Source organism: Neoarius graeffei, chromosome 15 (genome assembly GCF_027579695.1).
Source record: "Neoarius graeffei isolate fNeoGra1 chromosome 15, fNeoGra1.pri, whole genome shotgun sequence".
NCBI classification, from domain to species: Eukaryota; Metazoa; Chordata; class Actinopteri; order Siluriformes; family Ariidae; genus Neoarius; species Neoarius graeffei.
The window spans coordinates 58,316,761-58,326,333 of NC_083583.1; positions in this window are offsets into that span (position 1 = coordinate 58,316,761).

Sequence of the window (9,573 nt, forward strand, 5' to 3'; positions counted from 1 at the left end):
GTGATGGGTACGGAAGCCGAGAGAGGCCCTTCATGTAATCCTTTTTTTTTATTCACCTTGTTATCCCGAGATAACGGCATAATTAATTCAGGATCTCGAGAAAACAACACAACTAATTCGAGATCTCGAGAAAACAAAGTGTGTGATGGGTACGGAAGCCGAGAGAGGCCCTTCATGTAATCCTTTTTTTTATTCACCTTGTTATCCCGAGATAACGCCATAATTAATTCAGGATCTCGAGAAAACAACACAACTAATTCGAGATCTCGAGAAAACAAAGTGTGTGATGGGTACGGAAGCCCAGAGAGGCCCTTCATGCAATCCTTTTTTTTATTCACCTTGTTATCCCGAGATAACGACATAATTAATTCAGGATCTCGAGAAAACAACACAACCAATTCGAGATCTCGAGAAAACAAAACCGTTATTTCGAGATCTCGAGAAAACAAAGTGTGTGATGGGTACGGAAGCCGAGAGAGGCCCTTCATGTAATCCTTTTTTTTATTCACCTTGTTATCCCGAGATAACGCCATAATTAATTCAGGATCTTGAGAAAACAACACAACCAATTCGAGATCTCGAGAAAACAAAGTGTGTGATGGGTACGGAAGCCGAGAGAGGCTCTTCATGTAATCCTTTTTTTTATTCACCTTGTTATCCCGAGATAACGCCATAATTAATTCAGGATCTCGAGAAAACAACACAACCAATTTGAGATCTCGAGAAAACAAAGTGTGTGATGGGTACGGAAGCTGAGAGAGGCCCTTCATGTAATCCTTTTTTTTATTCACCTTGTTATCCCGAGATAACGCCATAATTAATTCAGGATCTCGAGAAAACAACACAACTAATTCGAGATCTCGAGAAAACAAAGTGTGTGATGGGTACGGAAGCCGAGAGAGGCCCTTCATGCAATCCTTTTTTTTATTCACCTTGTTATCCCGAGATAACGACATAATTAATTCAGGATCTCGAGAAAACAACACAACCAATTCGAGATCTCGAGAAAACAAAACCGTTATTTCGAGATCTCGAGAAAACAAAGTGTGTGATGGGTACGGAAGCCGAGAGAGGCCCTTCATGTAATCCTTTTTTTTATTCACCTTGTTATCCCGAGATAACGCCATAATTAATTCAGGATCTTGAGAAAACAACACAACCAATTCGAGATCTCGAGAAAACAAAGTGTGTGATGGGTATGGAAGCTGAGAGAGGCCCTTCATGTAATCCTTTTTTTTATTCACCTTGTTATCCCGAGATAACGACATAATTAATTCAGGATCTCGAGAAAACAACACAACCAATTCGAGATCTCGAGAAAACAAAACCGTTATTTCGAGATCTCGAGAAAACAAAGTGTGTGATGGGTACGGAAGCCGAAAGAGGCCCTTCATGTAATCCTTTTTTTTATTCACCTTGTTATCCTGAGATAACGCCATAATTAATTCAGGATCTTGAGAAAACAACACAACCAATTCGAGATCTCGAGAAAACAAAGTGTGTGATGGGTACGGAAGCCGAGAGAGGCCCTTCATGTAATCCTTTTTTTTATTCACCTTGTTATCCCGAGATAACGGCATAATTAATTCAGGATCTCGAGAAAACAACACAACTAATTCGAGATCTCGAGAAAACAAAGTGTGTGATGGGTACGGAAGCCGAGAGAGGCCCTTCATGTAATCCTTTTTTTTATTCACCTTGTTATCCCGAGATAACGCCATAATTAATTCAGGATGTCGAGAAAACAACACAACTAATTCAAGATCTCGAGAAAACAAAGTGTGTGATGGGTACGGAAGCCGAGAGAGGCCCTTCATGCAATCCTTTTTTTTATTCACCTTGTTATCCCGAGATAACGACATAATTAATTCAGGATCTCGAGAAAACAACACAACCAATTCGAGATCTCGAGAAAACAAAACCGTTATTTCGAGATCTCGAGAAAACAAAGTGTGTGATGGGTACGGAAGCCGAGAGAGGCCCTTCATGTAAACCTTTTTTTTATTCACCTTGTTATCCCGAGATAACGCCATAATTAATTCAGGATCTTGAGAAAACAACACAACCAATTCGAGATCTCGAGAAAACAAAGTGTGTGATGGGTACGGAAGCCGAGAGAGGCCCTTCATGTAATCCTTTTTTTTATTCACCTTGTTATCCCGAGATAACGGCATAATTAATTCAGGATCTCGAGAAAACAACACAACTAATTCGAGATCTCGAGAAAACAAAGTGTGTGATGGGTACGGAAGCCGAGAGAGGCCCTTCATGTAATCCTTTTTTTTATTCACCTTGTTATCCCGAGATATCGCCATAATTAATTCAGGATCTCGAGAAAACAACACAACTAATTCGAGATCTCGAGAAAACAAAGTGTGTGATGGGTACGGAAGCCGAGAGAGGCCCTTCATGCAATCCTTTTTTTTATTCACCTTGTTATCCCGAGATAACGACATAATTAATTCAGGATCTCGAGAAAACAACACAACCAATTCGAGATCTCGAGAAAACAAAACCGTTATTTCGAGATCTCAAGAAAACAAAGTGTGTGATGGGTACGGAAGCCGAGAGAGGCCCTTCATGTAAACCTTTTTTTTATTCACCTTGTTATCCCGAGATAACGCCATAATTAATTCAGGATCTTGAGAAAACAACACAACCAATTCGAGATCTCGAGAAAACAAAGTGTGTGATGGGTACGGAAGCCGAGAGAGGCCCTTCATGTAATCCTTTTTTTTATTCACCTTGTTATCCCGAGATAACGGCATAATTAATTCAGGATCTCGAGAAAACAACACAACTAATTCGAGATCTCGAGAAAACAAAGTGTGTGATGGGTACGGAAGCCGAGAGAGGCCCTTCATGTAATCCTTTTTTTTATTCACCTTGTTATCCCGAGATATCGCCATAATTAATTCAGGATCTCGAGAAAACAACACAACTAATTCGAGATCTCGAGAAAACAAAGTGTGTGATGGGTACGGAAGCCGAGAGAGGCCCTTCATGCAATCCTTTTTTTTATTCACCTTGTTATCCCGAGATAACGACATAATTAATTCAGGATCTCGAGAAAACAACACAACCAATTCGAGATCTCGAGAAAACAAAACCGTTATTTCGAGATCTCAAGAAAACAAAGTGTGTGATGGGTACGGAAGCCGAGAGAGGCCCTTCATGTAATCCTTTTTTTTATTCACCTTGTTATCCCGAGATAACGCCATAATTAATTCAGGATCTTGAGAAAACAACACAACCAATTCGAGATCTCGAGAAAACAAAGTGTGTGATGGGTACGGAAGCCGAGAGAGGCTCTTCATGTAATCCTTTTTTTTATTCACCTTGTTATCCCGAGATAATGCCATAATTAATTCAGGATCTCGAGAAAACAACACAACCAATTTGAGATCTCGAGAAAACAAAGTGTGTGATGGGTACGGAAGCCGAGAGAGGCCCTTCATGTAATCCTTTTTTTTATTCACCTTGTTATCCCGAGATAACGCCATAATTAATTCAGGATCTCGAGAAAACAACACAACTAATTCGAGATCTCGAGAAAACAAAGTGTGTGATGGGTACGGAAGCCGAGAGAGGCTCTTCATGTAATCCTTTTTTTTATTCACCTTGTTATCCCGAGATAACGCCATAATAAATTCAGGATCTCGAGAAAACAACACAACCAATTCGAGATCTCGAGAAAACAAAGTGTGTGATGGGTACGGAAGCCGAGAGAGGCTCTTCATGTAATCCTTTTTTTTATTCACCTTGTTATCCCGAGATAACGACATAATTAATTCAGGATCTCGAGAAAACAACACAACCAATTTGAGATCTCGAGAAAACAAAGTGTGTGATGGGTACGGAAGCCGAGAGAGGCCCTTCATGTAATCCTTTTTTTTATTCACCTTGTTATCCCGAGATAACGCCATAATTAATTCAGGATCTCGAGAAAACAACACAACTAATTCGAGATCTCGAGAAAACAAAGTGTGTGATGGGTACGGAAGCCGAGAGAGGCCCGTCATGGAATCCTTTTTTTTATTCACCTTGTTATCCCGAGATAACGACATAATTAATTCAGGATCTCGAGAAAACAACACAACCAATTCGAGATCTCGAGAAAACAAAACCGTTATTTCGAGATCTCGAGAAAACAAAGTGTGTGATGGGTACGGAAGCCGAGAGAGGCCCTTCATGTAATCCTTTTTTTTATTCACCTTGTTATCCCGAGATAACGCCATAATTAATTCAGGATCTTGAGAAAACAACACAACCAATTCGAGATCTCGAGAAAACAAAGTGTGTGATGGGTACGGAAGCCGAGAGAGGCCCTTCATGTAATCCTTTTTTTTATTCACCTTGTTATCCCGAGATAACGGCATAATTAATTCAGGATCTCGAGAAAACAACACAACCAATTTGAGATCTCGAGAAAACAAAGTGTGTGATGGGTACGGAAGCTGAGAGAGGCCCTTCATGTAATCCTTTTTTTTATTCACCTTGTTATCCCGAGATAACGCCATAATTAATTCAGGATCTCGAGAAAACAACACAACTAATTCGAGATCTCGAGAAAACAAAGTGTGTGATGGGTACGGAAGCCGAGAGAGGCCCTTCATGCAATCCTTTTTTTTATTCACCTTGTTATCCCGAGATAACGACATAATTAATTCAGGATCTCGAGAAAACAACACAACCAATTCGAGATCTCGAGAAAACAAAACCGTTATTTCGAGATCTCGAGAAAACAAAGTGTGTGATGGGTACGGAAGCCGAGAGAGGCCCTTCATGTAATCCTTTTTTTTATTCACCTTGTTATCCCGAGATAACGCCATAATTAATTCAGGATCTTGAGAAAACAACACAACCAATTCGAGATCTCGAGAAAACAAAGTGTGTGATGGGTACGGAAGCCGAGAGAGGCTCTTCATGTAATCCTTTTTTTTATTCACCTTGTTATCCCGAGATAACGCCATAATTAATTCAGGATCTCGAGAAAACAACACAACCAATTTGAGATCTCGAGAAAACAAAGTGTGTGATGGGTACGGAAGCTGAGAGAGGCCCTTCATGTAATCCTTTTTTTTATTCACCTTGTTATCCCGAGATAACGCCATAATTAATTCAGGATCTCGAGAAAACAACACAACTAATTCGAGATCTCGAGAAAACAAAGTGTGTGATGGGTACGGAAGCCGAGAGAGGCCCTTCATGCAATCCTTTTTTTTATTCACCTTGTTATCCCGAGATAACGACATAATTAATTCAGGATCTCGAGAAAACAACACAACCAATTCGAGATCTCGAGAAAACAAAACCGTTATTTCGAGATCTCGAGAAAACAAAGTGTGTGATGGGTACGGAAGCCGAGAGAGGCCCTTCATGTAATCCTTTTTTTTATTCACCTTGTTATCCCGAGATAACGCCATAATTAATTCAGGATCTTGAGAAAACAACACAACCAATTCGAGATCTCGAGAAAACAAAGTGTGTGATGGGTATGGAAGCTGAGAGAGGCCCTTCATGTAATCCTTTTTTTTATTCACCTTGTTATCCCGAGATAACGACATAATTAATTCAGGATCTCGAGAAAACAACACAACCAATTCGAGATCTCGAGAAAACAAAACCGTTATTTCGAGATCTCGAGAAAACAAAGTGTGTGATGGGTACGGAAGCCGAGAGAGGCCCTTCATGTAATCCTTTTTTTTATTCACCTTGTTATCCTGAGATAACGCCATAATTAATTCAGGATCTTGAGAAAACAACACAACCAATTCGAGATCTCGAGAAAACAAAGTGTGTGATGGGTACGGAAGCCGAGAGAGGCCCTTCATGTAATCCTTTTTTTTATTCACCTTGTTATCCCGAGATAACGGCATAATTAATTCAGGATCTCGAGAAAACAACACAACTAATTCGAGATCTCGAGAAAACAAAGTGTGTGATGGGTACGGAAGCCGAGAGAGGCCCTTCATGTAATCCTTTTTTTTATTCACCTTGTTATCCCGAGATAACGCCATAATTAATTCAGGATCTCGAGAAAACAACACAACTAATTCAAGATCTCGAGAAAACAAAGTGTGTGATGGGTACGGAAGCCGAGAGAGGCCCTTCATGCAATCCTTTTTTTTATTCACCTTGTTATCCCGAGATAACGACATAATTAATTCAGGATCTCGAGAAAACAACACAACCAATTCGAGATCTCGAGAAAACAAAACCGTTATTTCGAGATCTCGAGAAAACAAAGTGTGTGATGGGTACGGAAGCCGAGAGAGGCCCTTCATGTAATCCTTTTTTTTATTCACCTTGTTATCCCGAGATAACGCCATAATTAATTCAGGATCTTGAGAAAACAACACAACCAATTCGAGATCTCGAGAAAACAAAGTGTGTGATGGCTACGGAAGCCGAGAGAGGCTCTTCATGTAATCCTTTTTTTTATTCACCTTGTTATCCCGAGATAACGCCATAATTAATTCAGGATCTCGAGAAAACAACACAACCAATTTGAGATCTCGAGAAAACAAAGTGTGTGATGGGTACGGAAGCCGAGAGAGGCCCTTCATGTAATCCTTTTTTTTATTCACCTTGTTATCCCGAGATAACGCCATAATTAATTCAGGATCTCGAGAAAACAACACAACTAATTCGAGATCTCGAGAAAACAAAGTGTGTGATGGGTACGGAAGCCGAGAGAGGCCCGTCATGCAATCCTTTTTTTTATTCACCTTGTTATCCCGAGATAACGACATAATTAATTCAGGATCTCGAGAAAACAACACAACCAATTCGAGATCTCGAGAAAACAAAACCATTATTTCGAGATCTCGAGAAAACAAAGTGTGTGATGGGTACGGAAGCCGAGAGAGGCCCTTCATGTAATCCTTTTTTTTATTCACCTTGTTATCCCGAGATAACGCCATAATTAATTCAGGATCTTGAGAAAACAACACAACCAATTCGAGATCTCGAGAAAACAAAGTGTGTGATGGGTACGGAAGCCGAGAGAGGCCCTTCATGTAATCCTTTTTTTTATTCACCTTGTTATCCCGAGATAACGCCATAATTAATTCAGGATCTCGAGAAAACAACACAACTAATTCGAGATTTCGAGAAAACAAAACCGTTATTTTAAGATCTCGAGAAAACAAAGTGTGTGATGGGTACGGAAGCCGAGAGAGGCCCTTCATATGATACTTTTTTTATTCACCTTGTTATCCCAAGATAACGGCATAATAAATTCAGGATCTCGAGAAAACAACACAACTAAATCGAGATCTCGAGAAAACAAAGTGTGTGATGGGTACGGAAGCCGATAGAGGCCCTTCAGGTAATCCTTTTTTTTATTCACCTTGTTATCCCGAGGTAACGACATAATTAATTCAGGATCTCGAGAAAACAACACAACCAATTCGAGATCTCGAGAAAACAAAGTGTGTGATGGGTACAGAAGCCGAGAGAGGCCCTTCATGTAATCCTTTTTTTTATTCACCTTGTTATCCCGAGATAACGCCATAATTAATTCAGGATCTCGAGAAAACAACACAACTAATTCGAGATCTCGAGAAAGCAAAACGGTTATTTCGAGATCTCGAGAAAACAAAGTGTGTGATGGGTACGGAAGCCTAGAGAGGCCCTTCATATGATCCTTTTTTTTATTCACCTTGTTATCCCGAGATAACGGCATAATTAATTCAGGATCTCGAGAAAACAACACAACCAATTCGAGATCTCAAGAAAACAAAACCGTTATTCCGAGATCTCGAGAAAACAAAGTGTGTGATGGGTACGGAGGCCGAGAAAGGCCCTTCATATGATCCTTTTTTTAATTCACCTTGTTATCCCAAGATAACGGCATAATTAATTCAGGATCTCGAGAAAACAACACAACCAATTCGAGATCTCGAGAAAACAAAGTGTGTGATGGGTACAGAAGCCGAGAGAGGCCCTTCATGTAATCCTTTTTTTTATTCACCTTGTTATCCCGAGATAACGCCATAATTAATTCAGGATCTCGAGAAAACAACACAACTAATTCAAAATCTCGAGAAAACAAAACCGTTATTTCGAGATCTCGAGAAAACAAAATGTGTGATGGGTACGGAAGCCGAGAGAGGCCCTTCATATGATCCTTTTTTTTATTCACCTTGTTATCCCAAGATAACTGCATAATTAATTCAGGATCTCAAGAAAACAACACAACCAATTCGAGATCGCGAGAAAACAAAGTGTGTGATGGGTACGGAAGCCGAGAGAGGCCCTTCATGTAATCCTTTTTTTTATTCACCTTGTTATCCCGAGATAACGGCATAATTAATTCAGGATCTCGAGAAAACAACACAACTAATTCAAAATCTCGAGAAAACAAAACGGTTATTTCGAGATCTCGAGAAAACAAAATGTGTGATGGGTACGGAAGCCCAGAGAGGCCCTTCATATGATCCTTTTTTTTATTCACCTTGTTATCCCAAGATAACTGCATAATTAATTCAGGATCTCAAGAAAACAACACAACCAATTCGAGATCGCGAGAAAACAAAGTGTGTGATGGGTACGGAAGCCGAGAGAGGCCCTTCATGTAATCCTTTTTTTTATTCACCTTGTTATCCCGAGATAACGACATAATTAATTCAGGATCTCGAGAAAACAACAAAACTAATTCGAGATCTCGAGAAAACAAAACCGTTATTTCGAGATCTCGAGAAAACAAAGTGTGTGATGGGTACGGAAGCCGAGAGAGGCCCTTTATATGATACTTTTTTATTCAACTTGTTATCCCAAGATAACGGCATAATTAATTCAGGATCTCGAGAAAACAACACATCTAATTCGTGATCTCGAGAAAACAAAACCGTTATTTCGAGATCTCGAGAAAACAAAGTGTGTGATGGGTACGGAAGCCGAGAGAGGCCCTTCATATGATCCTTTTTTTATTCACCTTGTTATCCCGAGATAACGCCATAATTAATTCAGGATCTCGAGAAAACAACACAACTAATTCGAGATCTCGAGAAAACAAAGTTTGTGATGGGTACGGAAGCCGAGAGAGGCCCTTCATGTAATCCTTTTTTTTATTCACCTTGTTATCCCGAGATAACGCCATAATTAATTCAGGATATCGAGAAAACAACAAAACTAATTCGATATCTCGAGAAAACAAAACCGTTATTTCGAGATCTCGAGAAAACAAAGTGTGTGATGGGTACGGAGGCCGAGAGAGGCCCTTCATATGATACTTTTTTTATTCACCTTGTTATCCCAAGATAACGGCATAATTAATTCAGGATCTCGAGAAAACAACACAACCAATTCGAGATCGCGAGAAAACAAAGTTTGTGATGGGTACGGAAGCCGAGAGAGGCCCTTCATGTAATCCTTTTTTTTATTCACCTTGTTATCCCGAGATAACGCCATAATTAATTCAGGATATCGAGAAAACAACAAAACTAATTCGATATCTCGAGAAAACAAAACCGTTATTTCGAGATCTCGAGAAAACAAAGTGTGTGATGGGTACGGAGGCCGAGAGAGGCCCTTCATATGATACTTTTTTTATTCACCTTGTTATCC